Genomic DNA, 24,085 nt, shown 5'->3' with positions numbered 1-24,085 from the left:
AATTAAATTAATCAGATTTGCACAATAACAATTCGACGATGGATGGCAGCATATAACCTTGTACATAAGAAATTTGCTGTGATTTTCTGATCCATGTTGGTAGAAGACAGCTTCTATTATTGCCAGAGCCTCCTTGGAAAGTTATTCCCATTGGTGTGATTTAATATTAATGAAGAGGTATTTTTGACTCAAATCTTGCAGTCATATTGCTCAGAGTAGATGAATCGAGGACCAGGGGACACAGGTTTAAGGTGAAGGAGAAATGATTTAATAGCAATCTGAGCGGTAATTTTTTTTTTAAACAAAGGGTGGTGGATGTATGGAACAACTGCCAGAGGAAGGTAATTGAGGCAGGGACGATTCCAACAGTTAAGAAACAGTTGGACAGGTTTAGAGGGATACGGTCCAAACGCGGACAGGTGGGACTAGTGTAGCTGGGACATGTTGGCTGGTGTAGGCAAGTTGGGTCGAAGGGCCTGTTTCCACACTGTATCACTCTATATAAGAACAAAAAAACTAATAGTAGAACGATGCCTATGCTCCTTCGAGCTCACTTTACAATCCAATAGGATCATGACCAATTTTGATCTTGGATACCTTCCTGCCTGTTCACCGTAACTGGTTAATTCCAAAAACGTATCTCAGCCCTGAATATATGCAATGAGTTATCTTCTACACCTCATAAGTTCATAAGTTCTAGGAGCAGAATTAGGCCATTCAGTCCATCAAGTCTGCTCCAGCATTCAATCATGGCTGATCTATCTTTACCTCTCAACCCCATTCTCCTGCCAGCTCCCTGAGGGAGAGAATTCTAAAACTTTACTGCTCTCAGACAGAAGTTCCTCTTTGTCTGTCTTAAATGGGTACCCTCTTATTCTAAAGATAATTTTTAAAATACTCGCAAAATGTTAACAAATTAAAACACTTAAACATCCAAAACTAGTTCCAACCACGGTGAAATAGGGTCTCAAAGCATTAATGTATTTACATCCCTTAATTTTCACACATTTTGTATTGGAATGGTCAAAACAGAATCAATTTACCTCAGAGGCAAACTTGTATTTCCTAAGTTCATACCAAACATCATCATTCAGGAGTTGGATCCAATAAGATTTTTAATGGACCCGACGCCAATACTACAAAAAGTCTCATCTCTCTCCTTCAGACCAGTTAACAGTGTGTGGGAATTGATTACTTGGGAACAGTCAATCTGCATGCTTTTGTTCTACCACGTGCAGTTTCTTTATTAGATTTATTTAGGCCTAACACACTCCAAACGATACTCAACTTCATAAGGTGACGAAAGTCGATTCACTAATCTTATAGTTAATTTTCAGGAATTACATTTATGATTGCCTTCTTTCAAGTGGGGAGATACACCGGTAGAATATGCGCAGTGACATGGCAATGGATTATCAGCTCATGCACATTCTGTTGGATGTAAGCCACAGATGAAATACGTGTGGCCAACTCATTGGCAAGGTTTCAGTGATCAGCTGGCAATGACCACACTGTAGGCTGCCTCACCACATCAGTTTCCTGAGGGTCTCATATTGGTTCAACTGGCTTGCCACGATTGAATGAATGCAGGTAAATTTATAACAGGGAAGGAGCAATGTGACTAGAACCAGTGGTACGAGTTGGTCCTGAGGTCTCAGCAACTCTGTAGAATTATTGGCCGAATGCAGGTGAGAGTAGTCATGAACTTCTCTGTGATACAGTTGTTGGAGGGAGTTCCTTCATTCACAGCAGGCGAAGGAGCTATCTAAGTAGATGCTAGAGTGGCAGAAGAAGGAGACAGCAATTCAGGCACTTTCAGAATATATCCCTAAGCAACCGCACCAGACTGTTTAATGCACCACACCATTACAATTTTGGTCAGTTTAGTTTAGATTAATTTAGAGATACAATGTGGAAACAGGCACTCCAGCCTACCGAGCCCACGCTGACCAACAATCACCCTTATACTACTTCTATCCGAGACATCAGGGACAATTTACAGGGGCCAATTAAGCCACAAACCTGCATATCTCTGGAATGTGGGAGGGAACTGGAACACCCAGAGAAAACGGTGCAGCACGGTGGCGCAGTGGTAGAGTTGCTGTCTTACATCGCCGGAGACCCGGGTTCGATCCCGACTACGGGAGGTGTCTGCACGGAGTTTGAAAGTTCTCTCAGACCGCGTGGGTTTTCTCTGAGATCTTCGGTTTCCTCCCACACTCCAAAGATGTACAGGTTTGTGGGTTAACTGGCTTGGGTTTGTATATTTGGTCTCAGTGTAAATTGTCCCTAGTGTGTGTAGGCTTGTGTTAATGTGCGGGTATCGCTAGTCGGTGCGGACTCGGTGGGTCAAAGGGCCTGTTTCCGCGCTGTACCTCTAAAGTAAACTAAACTAAAACTCAAATGTGTAGGAAAGAACTGCAGATGCTGGTTTAAATTGAAGGCCGACACAAAATGCTGGAGTAACTCAGCGGGACAGGCAGCATCTCTGGAGACAACATCTCTGGAGGCAAAAGGGTGCAGCCCTGTTCAGGTGCAGCCCAGTGAGAAAAGTGCGAGTCTTTGGCTGCGAGTCTTCGGCGAGGAGGCTGAGGTGAGGAGGATACGATTGTTTTAAGCCAGAGCTGGTTATAGGCACAAGGTGATGGCGGAAAAGTTGGTGCAGTGTGTTTCCTGCAGGATGTGGGAAGACAGGGACGTCGCTGGAGCTTCTGGGAGCTACACCTGCAAGAACTGTGTCCAGGTGCAGCTCCTGAAGGGACGTGTGGTGGAGTTGCAGAGGCAGTTGGATGACCTCAGGGCCATCCGAGAATGCGAGAGTTTCCTCGACAGGACCTATTGTGAGGCTGTCACGCCAAGGGTCCAGGTCGAGCGAAGGTGGGAGACTGTTTCAGGGGGGAGTGGACGTGGACTACAGGAGACCCCAGTGGCTGTGCCTATTGCAAATAGGTATACCCTCTTGGGAACTGTCGGGGCAGAAGACGTTTCCAGTCCGAGTGGCGGACCTGTTGGCAAGGATACTCGACAGGGGAGACCGAAGTCTGGAAGAGCCGTAGTGGTCGGTGACTCCATAGTCCGAGGGACGGACAGAAGATTCTGTGGCAGCAGGAGGGACTTGAGGATGGTCTGTTGCCTCCCTGGTGCCAGGGTTCAACACATCACAGACCGGCTTCAGAAAATCCTAGTGAGGGAAGGCGATCAACCTGAAGTCGTTGTGCACGTGGGCACGAATGACGTCGGGCGGAAGAGGAAGGAGGTGCTACAGCGGGAGTTTAGAGAGTTGGGAAAAGCACTGAGAAGTAGGACGTCGAAGGTGGTTATCTCTGGACTGCTACCGGTACCTCGTGCTGGTGAGGCCAGGAACAGAGAGATAGAGGGTATGAATTTATGGCTGAGGGGCTGGTGCAGAGAGCAGGGATTTCGATTTCTGGACCACTGGGATCTCTTCTGGGCTAGGGGTGACTTGTACAAAAGGGACGGGTTGCATCTTAACAGCAGGGGGACAAACATTCTGGCAGGCAGGTTTGCTAGTGTGACACCTGTGGCTTTAAACTAAGTAGTGGGGGGGAGGGGTTAACAAATTGTGAATATGAAGATGAGGTAAAAGGGAATACAGGAGATATTGCAAAAGACTCTCGGAAGAATGGGAACAGAAGTTCTAGAGCGGAAAAGAAATTAAGGGCAGGGCCAATTGTGAACGATGTGAGAGAGGAGGTAAATACAGAAGTTAAAGTGTTGTACTTAAATGCGCGTAGTATAAAAAATAAAGTGGATGAGCTTGAGGCTCAGTTAGTCATGGGCAAGTATGATGTTGTAGGGATCACTGAGACATGGTTACAAGAGGACCAGGGCTGGGAACTGAATATCCAGGGGTACACAACGTATAGAAAAGACAGACAGGTGGGCAGAGGGGGTGGGGTTGCTCTGATGGTAAGGAATGATATTCATTCCCTTGCAAGGGGTGACATAGAATCAGGAGATGTTGAATCAGTATGGATAGAAATGAGAAATTGTAAGGGTAAAAAGACCCTAATGGGAGTTATCTATAGGCCCCCAAACAGTAGCCTCGACATAGGGTGCAAGTTGAATCAGGAGATAAAATTGGCGTGTCAAAAATGTAATGCTACTGTGGTTATGGGAGATTTCAACATGCAGGTAGACTGGGAAAATCAGATTGGAAATGGACCCCAGGAAAGAGAGTTTGTAGAGTGCCTTCGAGATGGATTCTTAGAACAGCTTGTACTGGAGCCTACCAGGGAGAAGGCAATTCTGGATTTAGTGTTGTGTAATGATCCTGATCTGATAAGGGGACTAGAGGTAAAAGAGCCATTAGGAGGCAGTGATCACAACATGATAAGTTTTACTCTGCAAATGGAAAGGCAGAAGGGAAAATCGGAAGTGTCGGTATTACAGTATAGCAAAGGGGATTACAGAGGCATGAGGCGGGAGCTGGCCAAAATTGATTGGAAGGAGGCCCTAGCAGGGAAGACGGTAGAACAGCAATGGCAGGTATTCCTGGGAATAATGCAGAGGTTGCAGGATCAATTTATTCCAAAGAGGTGGAAAGACTCTAAGGGGAGTAAGAGACACCTGTGGCTGACGAGGGAAGTCAGGGACAGCATAAAAATTAAGGAGAGGAAGTATAACATAGCAAAGAAGAGTGGGAAGACAGAGGATTGGGACTCTTTTAAAGAGCAACAAAAGTTAACTAAAAAGGCAATACGGGGAGAAAAGATGAGGTACGAGGGTAAACTAGCCAATAATATAAAGGAGGATAGCAAAAGTTTTTTTAGGTACGTGAAGAGGAAAAAAATAGTCAAGGCAAATGTGGGTCCCTTGAAGACAGAAGCAGGGGAATTTATTATGGGGAACAAAGAAATGGCAGACGAGTTAAACCGTTACTTTGGATCTGTCTTCACTGAGGAAGATACACACAATCTCCCAAATGTTCTAGGGGCCGGAGAACCTAGGGTGATGGAGGAACTGAAGGAAATCCACATTAGGCAGGAAATGGTTTTGGGTAGACTGATGGGACTGAAGGCTGATAAATCCCCAGGGCCTGATGGTCTGCATCCCAGAGTACTTAAGGAGGTGGCTCTAGAAATAGTGGAAGCATTGGAGATCATTTTTCAATGTTCTATAGATTCAGGATCAGTTCCTGTGGATTGGAGGATAGCAAATGTTATCCCACTTTTTAAGAAAGGAGGGAGAGAGAAAACGGGGAATTATAGACCAGTTAGTCTGACATCAGTGGTGGGGAAGATGCTGGAGTCAATTATAAAAGACGAAATTGCTGAGCATTTGGATAGCAGTAACGGGATCATTCCGAGTCAGCATGGATTTACGAAGGGGAAATCATGCTTGACAAATCTACTGGAATTTTTTGAGGAAGTAACTAGGAAAATTGACAAGGGAGAGTCAGTGGATGTGGTGTACCTCGACTTTCAGAAAGCCTTCGACAAGGTCCCACATAGGAGATTAGTGGGCAAAATTAGGGCACATGGTATTGGGGGTAGGGTACTGACATGGATAGAAAATTGGTTGACAGACAGAAAGCAAAGAGTGGGGATAAATGGGTCCCTTTCGGAATGGCAGGCAGTGACCAGTGGGGTACCGCAAGGTTCGGTGCTGGGACCCCAGCTATTTACGATATACATTAATGACTTAGACGAAGGGATTAAAAGTACCATTAGCAAATTTGCAGATGATACTAAGTTGGGGGGTAGTGTGAATTGTGAGGAAGATGCAATAAGGCTGCAAGGTGACTTGGACAGGTTGTGTGAGTGGGCGGATACATGGCAGATGCAGTTTAATGTAGATAAGTGTGAGGTTATTCACTTTGGAAGTAAGAATAGAAAGGCAGATTATTATCTGAATGGTGTCAAGTTAGGAGGAGGGGGAGTTCAACGAGATCTGGGTGTCCTAGTGCATCAGTCAATGAAAGGAAGCATGCAGGTACAGCAGGCAGTGAAGAAAGCCAATGGAATGTTGGCCTTCGTAACAAGAGGAGTTGAGTATAGGAGCAAAGAGGTCCTTCTACAGTTGTACCGGGCCCTGGTGAGACCGCACCTGGAGTACTGTGTGCAGTTTTGGTCTCCAAATTTGAGGAAGGATATTCTTGCTATGGAGGGCGTGCAGCGTAGGTTCACTAGGTTAATTCCCGGAATGGCGGGACTGTCGTATGTTGAAAGGCTGGAGCGATTGGGCTTGTATACACTGGAATTTAGAAGGATGAGGGGGGATCTTATTGAAACATATAAGATAATTAGGGGATTGGACACATTAGAGGCAGATAACATGTTCCCAATGTTAGGGGAGTCCAGAACAAGGGGCCACAGTTTGAGAATAAGGGGTAGGCCATTTAGAACGGAGATGAGGAAGAACTTTTTCAGTCAGAGGGTGGTGAAGGTGTGGAATTCTCTGCCTCAGAAGGCAGTGGAGGCCAGTTCGTTGGATGCTTTCAAGAGAGAGCTGGATAGAGCTCTTGAGGATAGCGGAGTGAGGGGGTATGGGGAGAAGGCAGGAACGGGGTACTGATTGAGTGATCAGCCATGATCGCATTGAATGGCGGTGCTGGCTCGAAGGGCTGAATGGCCTACTCCTGCACCTATTGTCTATTGTCTATTGTCTATTGTCCATGATCTTCTCCAGAGATGCTGCTTGTCCCACTGAGTTACTCCAGCATTTTGTGTCTACCTTTAAACTAAAATCCAGTATTCACTGGAATTTAGAAGGATGAGAAGGGATCTGAGAGAAACATATAAAATTATAAAAGGACTGGACAAGCTAAATGCAGGAAAAATGTTCCCAATGTTGGGGGATTGCAGAACCAGGGGCCATAGTCTACGAATAAAGGGGAGGCCATTTAAAAGTGAGATGAGAAAAATCTTTTTCACCCAGAGAGTTGTGAGTTTGTGGCATTCTCTGCCACAGAAGGCAATGGAGGCCAATTCATTGGATGCATTTAAAAGAGACGTCAATAGAGCTCATGGGGCTAGCGGAATCAAAGGGTATGGGGAGAAGGCAGGCATGGGTTACTGTTGTGGATGATCAGCCATGATCACAATGAATGGCGGTGCTGGCTCAAAGGGCCGAATGGCCTCCTCCTGCACCTATTTTCTATGTTTCTATGTTTCACGTGGTCACAGGGAAAGCGTACATGCTTCATACAGACAGCACCCGAGGTCAGGATGGAACCCAGGTCTTTGGAGCTGTAAGGCAGCAACTCTACCAGTGTGCCACTGTGCCACCCATTAGCACATCCTGTTTGGACTTGGACTAATCCTACAAATGGTCCACACACTCTCACGCACTTACTAATTCTCCAAGCTACCAGGCCACATCTCAGAGCTTGCACACACTGCCAGCTCTTCAGTCAATAAAGGCAAAGCACCAGAATACACTGCACAATACTTGCCAATCAAACATTGGGTACATTCCAGAAAAACTGCAGATTTACACTGCTTGCCAATGCAGCTCATTTTGCAGTCAAATATGCTGGTCTAAGTGCATTTAAAAGCACCCTGCTCCGCTAGGAAGACTGCAATGATGGTGAATTCATGTGTTCATTCTCTCTGCTGAGGCAGGAGATGATATTCTCAACACACAGGGAGTTTAAACCATCTGCGATCTTCAACAGACATCAAAAAATGAAATATATTGCGGATGAAACTGTCCTGGCCTGGAAACATACAGATGCATAACAATTGCTGCGCACCAGTATTGTAAAATTCACTGAAAACATTGTTCTCTCCCTGCTCAGTGGCTGCAGGATGTGGTACACCTTTAAGGGCTGCACAGTGGCGCAGTGGTAGAGTTGCTGCCTTACAGCGTCAGAGACCTGGGTTTGATGCTGTCTATGGGTGCTGTCTGTACAGTGTTTGTACGTTCTAGTCGTGACCTGCTTGGGTTTTCTCCGGGAGCTCCGGTTTCCTCCCACACTCCAGAAACATACAGATTTGTAGGCTAATTGGCTTGGAAATACTGAAAATTGTCCCTAGTGTGTGTAGGATAGTGTTGGTGTGTAGGAATCACTGGTCGGCCCCGTCTTGGTGGGCGCAATGGTCTGATTCTGCGCTGTATCTCTAAACTAATAAAAAATAAACTTTGCATTGACAGGTAGGAGAGCCAAACCTGCTACTAACTCTGTGTCGGAGGCATTGGATCCAGTGTCCAATGATTACCACATGGAGTTAGGAACACATCGCCATGGTCCATTTCAGCAGTACAGTTGATTCTGTTGGTGGGCTTGAGACATGTATTATTACTCTTCAATGAACAATGAAACCCAAATAGTGGACACCACAGAGCTGAACTTTCTTGTCATGGTTTAAGAAAAAACATATTAAGCCAATTATTCGTAATGATACAGTTACCAATGCAAGGCCAATGTTATGTTTCAGTGTTCGCAACTGGGAGTCTGACACCTTTGTATACTATTTTTGATTTGGCTTTTCCACTCCAGAATCCAGAATTCGATGACACTGCCAGGTCCAAATGTTTCATTAACCCCTTACATAACAACATTTAAATAGTTTTTTGCACGGGTGCATGGATAGGAAAAATTCATTTGTCCCATATCGGCAAATGGGACCAGCATAGATGGGTCATCTTGGTCAGCATGGGGGAGTTGGTCTGATGGCTTGTTTCCATGCTTTATAAATTTATTAATGACTCTATAAATTAACTCCAAAATCAAATAATTGGAAGCCATCAATCAACTCCGAGTTTCTCTTGAGTTGAAATCTTGGAGGAAATTATTGCAGACTTTTGGAAGGAAAGATATCTTCCTTTTTCATTATTGTCCAGGTTAAAAAAAACGTATCTTTCCTTCACGCTGAGGCACAAAAGTTAAAGTTTACTTACATTAATTTAACTTCCAAAATTATTAGCCCGATACGCAAGTATAGCCAAAGGGAGTCAGCATTAGCTCTCTTCATGATTATTACTTGCTCCTCAAACATACAGAGGTCTTGCCACTTGGAATTCCTAGCCAAACACTTCACCTTCCTGCTTTTCTCCTCCACTTTTGACCTCTGCCTTTAGAGCTTCTCCTGTTGATAATGCCCATCATCCCTTCCATCACCAACCCCCACCCTCATCCTGGTAATTTTTTTCAGACTCTCAACTTCCTTTTGTTGAGTACGTGAAAATATCAGTGATAGCATTATTGGTGGAAGCCGTAGAGAAGGCACAAGATGTTCAAGGTACTGGTTATCTTATTTCATTTTATACATTTATATTTATATTTAATAGTGTTTGTTTGCCCATGCTTCCTGTGATAGTATTATATGATTAGTAACACCGGGAATTATGTCTTTTGTTTCTAATGAATATCACATTCAAAAACAGAACATCAGATTTGCAATTCCCCAATATGTGCAATGCCAAGGTCATATTAACTACAAAAGTAATCTCCTACAATTTTGAGAGCTACCTAAAGATATTTTTCTAGGTGTCCAAAAGCTTTCTATTCATCAGTGATAAGTTCTTAGAAACCCAAGAGAAAATGGCGGGTTATTTTAGCAGGCTATGCTATTTCTCTTCATTTGGAGCATATGCCTGCGTAATTGGAAGCCATCAATCAACTCTGAGTTTCTCTTGAGTTTAAATCTTGGGGGAAATTTTTGAGGACTTTTGGAAGGAAGGATGTCTCTCTTTTTCATTACTGTCTAGGGTAAAAAAAAAACATATCTTCCCTTCACGCCCAGGCACAAAAGTTGAAGTTTACTTACATTAATTTAACTGCCAATATCTACATTTCAACTACTTCAGCACATCGTCCATTTTGTGTCTTGTGGAAACGTTCACAGTTCATAAGTTCTAGGAAAAGAGTTTAGGCCCTTCGGCTCATCAAGTCTATATTCAATCATGGCGGATCTGCCTTTCCCTCACAGCCTCATGCTATTGTCTTCGCCCAATAACCCCTGACACCCTTTCCCACTGATTGTGCAAAATTACCTAGACCTTTTTTTTGGAAGAATTAATAGACGATTGATTCCCACATTTTAATTTATTGCCCTGGAATTTTTAGGGGAATAACAATGAGCCATGTAGAGATAATCTTAAAGAATACACGATAAATATAAAGAAAATACATCCATGGTAAAATGCAGAAATCCAGAGGTTGCTGAGTGAATCCCTGCTCCTCATGATCTGAGGAATTTATCTGTGGAATTCTCTGCCTCAGAAGAGAATTCTCGGCCAGTTTTCTGAATGCATTCAAGAGAGAGCTAGATAGAGCTCTTAAGGATAGCGGAGTCAGGGGGTATGGGGAGAAGGCAGGAACGGGGTACTGATTGAGAATGATCAGCCATGATCACATTGAATGGTGGTGCTAGCTCGAAGGGTCGAATGGCCTACTCCTGCATCTATTGTCTATTGTCTATTGTCTATGATTAAATACTAAGCCAAATTCACAACCACCATATTCCTTGGTAAATTTTTCAAGATACTATTCCTGGTAAAAAAAAAAATCTTGTTTTTAGAATGTGTGATATGCCAGCTAGTTTAATCTAAATTATATGTTACAATAATTTTTTTAAGCGTTCTAGAAAATGTTCTCGAAATATTTTTGTTAAAGATTGGTCTCATTAATGCACATCCCCCCAACCCACCATTACACGTGTAGCATTCTTAAAATGCGAGCAATCTAAGCCACATAATTGAAACAATAATTATACTTAGTGCCAAGATGTCAGGGTGCTTTGCTCAAAATAACATTTCTACTACTAAAATAACATCTCTCCATAAAGTTGATATATTTCTAATATTATCTCTTATTCTTCTAATATTATCTCTTATCCTGGCTTCATGTTGCCATTCTATTATGTTAGCAAAGTTTTGTTCATAGTGCTCAGCATTATTCCAACGTGATTTATCCTGCGATCGCTCTTTTACAATTTTCGTTTTTTTTTAGTTTAGTTTTGTGGATACTGCACAGAAACAGACCCTTTGGCCTGCTGACCAGCGATCCCCGCACACTAACACTATCCTGCACACACTAGGGACAATTTACAATTTTACCAAGCCAATTAACCTTTGGAGGGTAGGAAACACATTGTTGAAATGTGGGATAAAACCAGAGCTCCCGGAGAAAACCCATGCAGGTCACGGGGAGAATGTACCAACTCCATTTTGACCGAGCCCATAGTCAGGATTATGCATAGATTATGCATTTATACTTTGATTTTTCTTGCCACAAATTAACTCCTACTTTGACAAAAAAAAACTGGCACACTTTTCAACATAGGTGACCAGTTTACTGCAGGAATGAAAACTTTATACAGCCTGAAAACTTTGCATTCCAATTGATCCCAAAACCACTAAACTCAATCATATTCTGCCCGCAGCACTTTCTCGATTACATTAAGCTGTGCTTTGAGAATTTTGGTCTTTTTGTCTGGAGTTTGAAATAATTTATACTAAAATATTAATAGCAAGTTAAATGTTTCTCTAAGAGGGTTAAACTGTGAACAGCAGCACTGGGAGTTGTGATTTGAAAATCAGATGAAGCAAACCAGACTGCTTGAGATGTCGGAAATTCATTTAACAGTCCTGTGATTTCCAACATCCATATCACTTAGGATAGCCCTGCTTATTTGCGCTCAGCAGGGTTGATTGGCAGGAAACCCTAACTAGTTTAATTGCCATCAGTGGACTGCGAGCAAGTGAGTAAAGAAAGTGGCAATATTAAGTCAGAGTAGAAAGCACAAGGTCATGTGGGCACAATGAAACTGGGACAGTTTGGTTTAGTTGGGGCAGGCAACCTGACTGATAGAGGAGCTTAACTCACTCTGTCCGAACAGGTCAGAATCAGAGGGAGATCATCGGAGATTAACTAAGGTTGTGTTATTAAGGCTGTCAACATGGCGTGTGAAGAGTGCTTTGTTCTTTTAACAGGATACCGAGAAGGCAATTAACATTATTGCTGTTAATTTCATGTCCACCTACTGAATCTAAAGTACTGCAGTTTGATGATTCACACAAGATCTTGCCTCAATAAATTGTTAATCAAGCTGCCTTTAATAAGCCTGGAAAAGTGCAAGTTGCTGCACACACATGCAGAATTCTGGCATTCACTTGATATAAAACACAGAGCTTTCATTGTTGGAGACTCGAGATGCACTATCACGTGGTTGCACATTCGCACGGTAAAGGAAAGTTCATTGATCACAAGTAGTATGGGTAGGAAAGAACTGCAGATGCTGGTTTAAACCACAGATACAAAAAGCTGGAGTAACTCAGCGGGACAGGCAGCATCTCTGGAGAGAAAGAATGAGTGATGTTTCAGGTCGAGACTCTTCTTCAGATTGAATGGGATCAGCCATGCCAATTACAGCAAATGCTTCCAATAACGGAAATGGCAAAAAGTCACCAACCTGAAATGTTAACTGTCTTTCTCCCCAAGGATTTTGCCTGACTTGCCATCTTTTTTTTAAGCTTTAATTCAGATTTTTAGCATCCATTTGGTTTCCTACTCCCAATTCCTTCCTCGTTAGGTGTAAGATTTTTTTTTTTTATCCACCCATTTTCTCCGTAGAAAAGTGTTTATATATCTTTTCTTTAAACGTAGCCGAGCAATTTACCTCAACTGTACTGTGAAAGCAAATTCCACAATCTACTGACACTCTGAGTAAAGCCTCTCCTGAAACCCTCATGGATTTATTGACGTTATCCAATAAACATATACCTGCCACAAACTGTTTCTCTGAAAACAAATAGTCTCCCACAAGTCTTAAGTGAGCACTGATCAATATACAATCTGCATTCCCCTCTTGCTTTGACATCCCACAGATTTCTTTGCAGACATTACCATGAAAACATCCGAAATGAAAAAAATCACATAATTTCAGCGACAGAACTTCCCTTTCGGTGAGTGTCTGCATTCAAGATTTTGATCATTTAGGCTTGCAGATTCTTCAGATTAAGCACACATCTATTCACCTCAATATAAAAAGAAACAGTTCACTTAATTGCTGAACACATTAACACCATAAGGGGGGGAGGAGACAAAAAAAATTATCTTCTTATAAGACTGAATTGCGTAATACAGTGTTGAGAGCTCATGTGCAAAATAACCAAAAGTTAGGTTCATTAGCCTTGGAGCTAAAAAAACAATGATTTTAATTACACGTCTGAATAGAGCTCTGGTCATTTATTTAACAGATAGGAGATAAACCAGTTGCAGAGAAAGAATCCAACAGCACTTTGCAGCCAAACAATACCAAGAATAATTAAGGAAAAATACAGATTATTTATAACCTTGGAGTTTAACACTTCCATAATCTCCTTTTATACATCATTGTGAAATAGTGCAGATTCAGGCTGACATTAAGAAGATTACATGCAATGAAGTTAAAACTTGATCAGGATAATGGACTAAAAGGAAGGAACAGATTTTTAAACCTAAAATAATTAAGGTAAAATTATTCCCTTCAAAAATAGATTCAAACGAACTCCATCATGCCCACTCCATAATGTTACACAGAAATAGCTATTTTTTTAAAGTCAAGTATTTAAAACAAAACGGGTACCAAACTAAAACTACTTTGAATGCTTCTTCTTATACAGCATATTAAAATGAAGATACTGTACATATTGCTATGGAATCCCAGTATAATATGAATAATTCTGATCAATGGTGCATTTTCCCCCCACATATTTTAATTTAGTTACAAGTCACAGTTTAGGAGATACACGTTACATCCCCACAAAGTGTTAATCCCATCCTCGATCAGAACGGCCCTTCCAAAGTTGGAGAAAAAAAGATTTCCAAAATGGGCAGCTAATATTCTAGTCCTGTTCATTTCCTCGCTCTCGGCACAACCGCGGAAGCACCACATTATTCCTCCTGGCCGGGAGTTTAGACAAAATGGTCAGTTTTCTCTGTGGCTGATGCGTTCTCAATCAACCAGAGAGCATCAGCATGCCCAGTGCTAATGAAGTCCTCTTTTGAGAATTTCTACTCAATGAGTCTCCCAGACTGGTCTAGCACTCTGATTCGTGGGCAGTAGGGATGAGAAGCCTCGGTGGCCAGTGACACTGAACAGAGAGCGTCAATATAATGGGATTATTGTCCAGCAATCGTTTCACACTCAGTACAACTAGTGTGCGAGCACCGAAAATAGATAGGTGCGATAAAAAAGACCTAGCATTCAATTTTTTTTTTCAAATCTGAATCAGAAAATGCTGGGAGGAAGCTGGATGCTTGTAATGGTATTTCGGAATCCCACCCTTTATCGCAGTTCACCCGCCAAATACGCCTACAAACACCTTGTAATAATTCATATCACACAGGAGACTGACTGGTGTGGAATTCTCTACGGCACAATCCCCCAAGCGCATTGGAAAAACCTTCCAAAACATTAGCCGCGAAGAGAAGTGACCCCCTTCCCCTTAATCAGCAATTTGTCATTGAGTGGAAAGCCAGAGATTTACAATGGTTTTTTATTTTTTATTTTAAATTTCAAATAATCTCTCTGGCTGAAATGGCACAGCGGTAAGAAATGACATGGGGCTTGGCGTCGGCGGCCCAGAGAGGTGACAGCGACAAGGGACTTAAAAGCGGGTTCCGCACAGCCGACCGTCTCATTATCTGCAGCTCATTAGGAAACTGCAGCGAAACCAGCGGCTTCCCGGAGAGAGAGAAAAAAAAATAAACCCATCCACACCCCCCCCCCTCTCTCTCTCTCTCTCTCTCTCTCTCTCTCCCCTCCCTCCTTCAGCTCTCAGCCCAAAACGAAGCACAAAAAAGCTTGGATAAAGAAAGAGCTCCCCTTTTATATGCATTTCCAATCTCCCCCCCCTCCCCTCTTCTCTATGTGTTTGCGGGGTTAATTTGGATGCACAAATGGACAAATGCACAAACACACACACATATGTATAGATAGATAGATATATATATATAAACGGAAAGATCGTGCAGAACTCACAGGTTAATTCCCCCTTCCTTGCTCTCGTTTCTCGGTCCTTTTTTGCGTTTTTACTTCCCAAAGCTTTTCCTCTCCTCTCAGCAGAAATGTGCACATCTGCGATTTCAAATCAATTTCCGAGATGCCATTCATTCCCCCTTCGCCCCGCAGAAATATCCAAACGGCACGTCTCTTCGTTCACTCCGTCCTTCGGTACATTTCTTCTCTCCCCCCCCCCCCCCCCCCCCGCCCCCTCTGAGCCTATTCTCCTTTCAAGCAGAAGCATCCCCGTTCCTTCTTCCCAAACTCAAACAAAAAAAAAGGCATCATCATCATCATCATCATCATCCAACTAGATATCTTTTTGTGTTTCTCTCTCTTTCTTTCTCTCTCTCTCCCCCCGATCTCTTGGCGTCTTGTCCCGGCCACTCGCTCGTCCGCTTCACAATGCCCAACAAGCCTCTGTTTGTTTTTCTTTAAATATACATACGTTGCTCCCAGGACAACTTTCTTTCCTCGTCTGTGAGCTGATTATATTTTCCAATCACAAGGCAGTGCGGTAAGGGGTTGTTTTTCTCCTCTCCTCTCTCTCTCTCTCTCGCTTTCCTGTAGCCTTTTTTTAAAATTCTCCTCCTTTACTTGCTCTCATCTCACATCGGCCGGTGCAATCCTCGATGTCATGGTTTTTTCACTCCCACCCCCCACCCACCCTCCCTCCTCTCCTCCTCCTTCTCCTTCTTCGGCTCTCAAGCCTCCAGCAGGGAACAGCGTTCAAACCCCAGCCACACTGGCACTGCGGAGCGTCTCGTTTCCTTCGCCCCCTCTCTGTTCTCTCCTCCAGCTACAGAAGAACAGCCCACCTGCCGACTTGCCTCCTCGCATTCTCTCCGCCTTGGCACCACGAGAGGCGAGGACCAGACTCTCTTTCTTTTCGTTTTTCAATCCGTCTTACTTCCTTTCCTTTCCTTCCCACCTCCTCCTCCTCCTCCTCCTCCCCCCCAACCTCAACCCCCTCCCTTTTGCGGCTCTTGAGTCACGGTACCATCTCCCAGATCGCAATCTACAAGTTAATCTCTCGTCTGTACATCAACACATTGGCTGACACCTTTAAAATGTCAATTAGGTTTTTTTTTCCCAGGGAGGATGGGAGAGAGGGGGGGGGGGGGGGGGCGTGGGTGGAGGAATCGTAGAGTTTCAGATCAAATCGTGCACTGCTTTAAAACCATGCCAAGTGGATGAAATTCCAGCCCACAGTGTCCTCCACTTATTTATCAACATCCAGGTTGATCTTGTATGCTCTGGTCTAAAGTCCTCATGCACTTTGCCCAGCTGCCAGCTAACACTCTTTAATGCCTTTTCTCTTTCTCTTTCTCTCTCTCTCTCTCCCTCCCTCTCTCTCTCTCTCCTCTCCTGATGGGGAAAAATGCAATTACCCAATTACCTCCCATCATTTTAGCACTCATTGGGCAACAGTGTTGATCCTTGACGTCGGCCGAGCAGCGAGTTGGCTGACGAACATCAAGCCACCACTGCCACCGTGCGGACAATCACAGCAGATCAAGACCACAAGCGAACACACTAAACCTTAGCGCCAGCCGAACATTTTTTTTGCAGTCTCCAGCAGGAGATTCCAAGTGTGGTGAGGTCCCTCCGATTATTTTTTCAGCGCAGTTATCGACCAGAAATACACGTTGCTGCTTGGACTAGCCCCTTGCTGATTGCTGGCACGGCTGCGTGTATAGATTGGTCGAAGTGGGTGCACAGGGCAGAAGACAGACACAAAGTGCTGGAGTAACTCACAGGGTCAGGCGACATCCCTGGAGAAAAGGAACAGGTGGCGTATCGGATCGAGACCTTTCATCAGACTGAGAATCAGGGAGGGGGGAAACAGGGGCATTGGGGCAATCTGTGAGATTTGTTACTTTAGAACTGGATGCAGTCAGGATTGGGCGGAAATTGGAATCCTTCATTTCCAAGACATTACAAAAAAACTTACATTCTTAAGATGCATGTGAACTAAGTATAAGTTATTAACAATAAGTCAGGTGACATCAGTCCTGATGAAAGATCAGTAACCAGCGAAATATGTTTCGCTGTCCACAAATGCTGCTTAATCTGCCAGATTTTTTTTGTCTTTATTTCAGCTTTCTTGGGTTTGCAGATTTTTGTTTGCTTTATAGTAACAGTAAACTTTGTGAGTGTGTTGGTGGTGGAGGAGGCAAGAGACCGCGGGAGAAGACGGTAGGGAAAGAGAAAAGACACTCTGGCCTTCCATTACAGTGAGGAGGTGACTGGAGGAGACTCACTGTGATGGATGTTTCTTTTTGTTTGGTGTTGGTTTAAGATTGTGTGTTACTGCATATTTGTATTGCTTATTCTTATTAGTCTTATTGTTGGACTGTGGGTAATCTTTCATTTCACTGCACATTTATGTGTATGTGACAAATAAATTGACTATTGACTATTGAGAAAGGAAAGGGACAGAACAACGCAAAGATGCCTAGGAAATTAACCTTGGTAAGTAATGTTATACAAATCATATATTGGCATCAGTGCATTGTACTTGGCCTCCCAAATTAATTGCTGTGACATGACTGCACTGGGCACAAGTATACCATATTTACAGCACTACTGGCTGGGATGACTTTCTTTACATTACATTTATTATCATTACGTGTACCATAATAAACTGAAAAACTTGATTTTGCATTCTATCCAGGCAGAGCATGCCATACATATAGGCATACATCAAGGTTGTGCAAAAAAAGACTGAATGTAGTATATAGTTTTACATAGAAACACCAGAGAAAGTGTAGATAATAAAAATGCAATTGCCGCAAAAAGGTAGGTTGGAAGATCAAGAATTCATCTTGGAGCGTGGGAGGACCTTTCAAGAGCCTGATAACTGCAGGAAAGACGCACTTTTTGAGTCTATTGGTACGTGCTTTCAAACGTTAGTGCCTTCTGCATGACAGGAAAGAGAAGAAGAGTATGGCGAGGGTGGGAACTCCTTGAATGTGTTGGTTGCCTTTCCGAGGCAGAGGGAATTGTCGACAGAGTTAATGGAGGGGCGGCTGGTCTGCATGATGGACTGGGCAGCTTTCACAACTCTGCAATTTCTTGGCCGCCGTCCCAAAAAATCACTTTTAGTTTAGTTTTTTAATTTGTTATTTTTGTTTTTCAGTTGATATTTTTTGTTTTTAGTGCCTTGGGTTTGTGAACATGAAATTATAGAACATTAAATACAGTGACATGGGAAGTGCAGTCTAATTGATGGTAAAACTCAATGCAGAACCGTGTGGAAAAATAGCAGCTAATTCTTGCAACATATTTGAAAATGAGCACAGAAATACAAAAGATACCTTCTGAGACTCTACTTCCACACATGATATGGTATTTTGCAGATACAATCAGTGAGGAACCGTGATTTGATGGGCTTTGACATTTTATGCATTTTCTTATTGAGAAAACCAAAGAAAATATTAAACTGTCTCGAATGAAGGGTAGTCGTTTATGCTCCACTGTCCTCTTTGACTCTGAATCTCTAATCGTATATTTCTGAAGCATGAGAAAATCACTTTTTTATTTTTCAGCTTTTCTCTTAATACGGTGTTTAAATTCTGGTCTTCTGTTTTATTTTAAAATATCTTTTACTTTACTGTTTTACCTGCTTTTTTTGCTTTCAGAGATTCTGATTGTCTCCATACCCCAACTTGGTAAATTCATTGTTCTGGGTTATAACTGCTGGCACCAGATTGAGAATACATTTGAATGGGGTGAGCAATATTACGAAGTACAAGGGCAACTTTCATCGACACCAGTACTTTACTGCTAACTGCAAAGTCTAGAATATTCCTTTGACTTTGTTAATGTGCAATTCTTTTCATGAAATCATTCATTAACTTACCAGTGAAGACTCATCCATGAAATTGGTTAAATCATGAATCATAGGTTGGGAAATTTCTTCACACAGTGAAGTGGGAGAAATTCTCAGTACTTGAATAGGCAAGAACTTATCCGACTCCTATTACTGAATGAGTCAAAGGTGATGTCAAGGCTGATGTCAATGATCTTTTCCACCATTCAGGAACATGAATGTCAATTTTGCCATGTTATACATATCTGACTCGAGGGCCTGAACTATAGGGAAATGTTGAGCAGGCTAGGACTCTATTCCTTGGAGCACAGGAGGATGAGGGATGATCTTATAGAGGTATACTAAATCATGAGAGGAATAGATCGGGTAGAGCCTCTTGCCCAGATTAGGGAAATTGAGAACTAGACAGAGATTTAAGGTAGGAATCTGAGGGATTACATTTTCACACAAAGGATGATAGGTATATGGAATAAGAATGAGTATGGAGGTAGTTGAGGCAGGTACTATTGCAATGTTTAAGGGACATTTAGACAGGTACATGGATTGCATAGGTTGAGAGGGATATGGGCCAAATGCAGGCAGGTGGGACTAGTAGAGATGGGACATGTTGGCTGGTGTGGGCAAGTTGGGTCGAAGGGCGTGTTTCCAAGCAGTAAGACTCTAAGACTATAAATAGTATGGACAATAGCATTCAAGAATACATTTTGTTCAAATTCAAGTTTATTGCTATTTGCATGGGTCTGGTGAGGTATAGCTACAATGAAAAATCGTGCTTGCATGAGCATCGAAGGCATATAGCCAGGCAAACAAACAAAACATACATAAATTACACATATTTTGAAAAGACTGCAAAAAAGACATGAATGGAAAGAACATAATTAGAACAAAAAACAAGTCCACAGTAGTGCAAAAAGTGGGCCATAGTGTTCTGTTTTTGAGATAGGATTAATGATGTGTCGGTTGACTCAAGAACCTGATAGTTGGAGAAAAGAGCTGTTCCTGAACCTAGTGGTGTGAGATTTCAGCTTTCTGTACCTCCTGCCTGATGATAGCAGTGAGAAGATGGCATGGCCCGGATGGTGGGTATCCTTGATGATAGATGTCATCTTCTTGAGGCAGCGCCTTGTATAGATGTTTCAATGGAGGGGAGAGCTGTGCCCATGAAAGAATAGGCAGACTCCACCACCCTCTGTAAACCTCTTGTGTTCCTGTGTGTTGGAATTGCCCTTTTAGGCCATGATGCTACCAGTCAGGACACTTTCTACAGTGCATCTGTGAACGGTTGTTAGAGTTTTCGGAGACATGCCAAATCTCTTTCAACCTCTAAGAAAGGAGAGGTGCTGGTGTGCCTTTGTCATGATTGCATCTAAATGCTGGGCCCAAAATAGGTCATCTGAGATGTTAACAGCCACAAATTTGAAATTGCTAACTGTGTCCACCATCGACCCACTAATAAAAACTGGTGCATCATCTCAGAACTTCCCTTTTCTGAAGTCAACAATCAGTTCCTTGGTCTTGTTGACCAGCTCAACTCAGGTTTTTATCTCTCTTCTGTACACGATGATCTGATCAACCTCAGGGTCAAATTGTAAGCTGCCAGCACAGTTCAATGCTGTACTTAGGATATTATGGGCATTAAAGTACACTTTCAAGTTATGGATCTGAAGATTTGGGTATAATCTGCTTGTTTCCCTCAATTTATAGCAATTCCATTGTTTGCTTCATTATTGCCGTCAAGTACAAAGTGAAATGGAAATATAATGTTGTTTATGAATTCCGCATCCATGGTAATCTTTTGCTAAGAAAAACAATAGTTTTGAAATAAAAGGCGAAGAATGAAAGTAGAAGTGTTATTATAATTAGACATCTGGAAATCTAATCAGTGGGAACAATAATGAAGGACAAAAATCTATTTTAAGGCTTTATTACACATCCACATATGCAGAATGAGAACAAAGAAGGGATCATTGTCCATGTTGAATAAAAACACTTATTCTAATCTTTGAGTGATGGAAACTCCTTACAAACACAATCAGGTCACCGTTCTCAGAAAGGATCATTTATTTTAGTTTGATTTCAAAGTAGAAATCATTGTAATTGGCGTAAACAGGCAAATGCTCTTTTAATACTGCTTTGTTTAGAGATACAGCGTGGAAAAAGGCTCTTCGGCCCACCGAGTCCAAGCCGACCAGCGATCCCCATTTTTTACAAGCATACATTAGGGATCATTTTCAATACTTACCAAAGCCAATTAACCTACAAACTTGTATGTCTTTGGAGTGTGGAAGGAGACCAGAGCACCCGGAGAAAACCCATGCCAGTCACGGGGAGAACGTACAGACTCCGTACAAACAGCATGCTTAGTCAGAATTGAACACGGGTCTCTGGCACTGTAAGGCAGCAACTCTATCGCCGTGTCATTGCATCGCCAAGAAAGCACTTACTTATTTCGAAATTGTACCAGATCAGTAACTTTAAAGGGTTTACATTTTGATAACTGGTAAATATATAGTTAAAAAAAGTTTTAAACAATGACTCATTGCAGTCATGATTGTCAGAAAAATATTATTTAAGCTAGTGTAGGACAACCCGATGAGTCAAATACAGAAACAACATATAAAAATAGCTTGAAGGATGAAACAAATTCCTATATATCTCCCACATTAGCTGTGACTATTTTAATATTTTTATTTGTGTTACGGGAAAAGTGTGAGAAATTGTACCAGGTTTACAGGGCTGGATGGCTGTTCACTAAAGCAATCAATAGCCAATATACCGAGCAGCATGCCTTGAGAAAATATGGGGCTCTGTAAATGTACGAGTTGTGGGGGGGAAAAGTGAATTTACTCGTGATAATTAACCCTTCTTCTCTGACCTCCCATGGTTTTGGCCATCCATGAAACTACAACATTTGCAAAATAGAACGAGGAAGAGCACCAAAAAGTTGGTTCTGTGCGCAAATCCTTTGGAAAAGTGAAATGGTCTAAGGTTATGTGGGTGACAACTATCAGAAGTGCACTCAGCTATCCAAACAAAGAAACAGCGGCAACAATCGAAACTCCACTGTGCCAAAGCATTTTATATTTCAACAACATTGTTAGCGCAGACTTTCAACAAAGATATGACATAAAAACAGTACACTCAAAAGAACCCAGAGCTTGGAATTTGCATTTCCAATCTGAAATGTAACCCCATCATAAATATGTAATTATTTTGTAACCGTCTTCTCATTTGAAATGAAACCCAGTTGTAGAGTCATAGAGTTATACAGCAGGAAAACAGGCCTTTTAACCCAACTCCTAGATACTGACCAAGATGTGCATCTGACCAAGGAATCTAAACCATTTGCCTGCATGTGGCCCATATTCCTCTGAAGCTTTCCTATCTGCGCACTTGTATTTTAAACATTGTAATTGTATGTGCTTCTATAGCTTCCTCTGGCAGCTTGTTCCATGTGCCCTCCCCTCTGTCTGAAAAACTTGTCCCTCAGGTCCCTTTTCTATCTTTCCCAGCTTAGCTTGAATCCATTCTCTCCTCCCTCCATGGGGAAAAAGGTATTTGCTAATCCGGCTTATCTACACCCCTCATAATTTTACATACCTCTTTAAGGTTACCTCAGCCTCCTACGCTCCAGGGGAAAAAAAAGTTTTGGCTTCTCCAATTTCTCCTTACCATTCAAGGTCTACAGCCCAAGTATAATTCTTGTGAATATTTTCTGCACCCTTTCCAGCTTAATGATATATTTCCTGGGCAACCAGAACAGCATACAATACCCACTTTGCAGAAGGGTCCCAACATGAAAAGTCTCTATCCGTTTCCTTTCACAGATGCTTTCTGACCTACTGAGTTCTGCAGAGGTTTGAATTTTTGCTGAAGGGCCCAGCATCTGCAGTCACTTGTGCCAAACGCCTTTTTCACCATCCCGTTTACCTGTCTCGCCACCATCAGAGAACTACCTAGACTGTAAATTTAAACCCATTATAACTGTTGACCACCTGGAATAAAATTCATATGTGACTTTAAAGTTACTTCAAAGAATTGGCACTGACATCAGACAGGGGGTGGAAATCAAGCTTAAGTTCTGTTTGATTATGTTTGGGGAAACGTGTGCAAAATTCAGCATTAGGTCAAAGAAAAACTACAATTCTAGCTGATGGTCACGAGCAGAATGAAACCTTGAAATTAATATTTCTTGGCCATTGCAGTTGGGTTGGCCTCAGTAGTCAATAAAGGTGGTCCCGCTAGAACGTGGGTTTCCACAATGCAAATTGGATGTTATATGATTGATGAATTAGGGAACATTATTTGTATTATGCAGGTCTAATTGATTTTAAGACAATAGACAATAGACAATAGGTGCAGGAGTAGGCCATTCAGCCCTTCGAGCCAGCACCGCCATTCAATGCGATCATGGCTGATCACTCTCAATCAGTACCCCGTTCCTGCCTTCTCCCCATACCCCCTCACTCCACTATCCTTAAGAGCTCTATCCAGCTCTCTCTTGAAAGCATCCAACGAACTGGCCTCCACTGCCTTCTGAGGCAGAGAATTCCACACCTTCACCACTCTCTGACTGAAAAAGTTCTTCCTCATCTCCGTTCTAAATGGCCTACCCCTTATTCTTAAACTGTGGCCCCTTGTTCTGGACTCCCCCAACATTGGGAACATGTTTCCTGCCTCTAATGTGTCCAATCCCCTAATTATCTTATATGTTTCAATAAGATCCCCCCAATACAATTTTGATCGGGGATGAGAGAACCACTTAAAAGTTATTTTGGAAATTGGCAAGTGGAAAAAAAGCCTTGGAAAAAAAATATGTTTCTCTGTATCCTTCTCACAGTGATTAAAATACCATTGATTCTTAAGAATGCGTCTGAAAGTTTCATCGCAGGAGTCCATTGAAATTAAGGAATAGATAGGGTAAATGAACAATCTTTTTTTCCCACAGCTGGGAAATGAAAGATTTAATAGAAACCCGAGAGATGAGTTTTTCCACACTGGGTGGTGGGTATTTGGAACATGCTGCCAGAAGAAGTAGTTGAGGCAGGTTAACTAACAACATTTAGATGATATTTGGATAGGTGCAGGGGTTTAGAGGTTTTTGGGCCAAATGCAGGCAAATGGGATTACTTTAGTTGGGGCATCTTGTTCGACATAGACGATGTACGACTCCTTGGCTCTAAGTATTTGTTTCTATTGACATACAGTGCCCTCCATAATGTTTGGGACAAAGAACCATCATTTATTTATTTGCCTCTGTACTCCACAATTTGAGATTTGTAATAGAAAAAAAATC

At 42.4% G+C, this 24,085-nt stretch overlaps 1 protein-coding gene across 11 annotated transcripts in view; it reads right to left on the bottom strand.

Moving 5' to 3' along the window:
- LOC144602325 (leucine-rich repeat-containing protein 4C-like) overlaps positions 1 to 24,085 on the bottom strand; it is a 723,850-nt gene that overhangs the window by 80,747 nt on the left and 619,018 nt on the right. Inside the window, exon 1 of one of the 11 annotated variants that reach the window (XM_078415299.1) lies at positions 14,934 to 15,131. The exons of the other annotated variants lie outside the window; for them this stretch is intronic. The gene's annotated coding sequence lies outside the window, so the exon portion shown is untranslated. Of the gene's footprint in view, positions 1 to 14,933; positions 15,132 to 24,085 lie in introns of those variants that run through there. 11 annotated transcript variants of the gene reach the window in all.

Source organism: Rhinoraja longicauda, chromosome 18, assembly GCF_053455715.1.
Source record: "Rhinoraja longicauda isolate Sanriku21f chromosome 18, sRhiLon1.1, whole genome shotgun sequence".
Lineage (NCBI taxonomy): Eukaryota > Metazoa > Chordata > Chondrichthyes > Rajiformes > Arhynchobatidae > Rhinoraja > Rhinoraja longicauda.
This window is presented reverse-complemented; position numbering and strand designations above follow the sequence as displayed.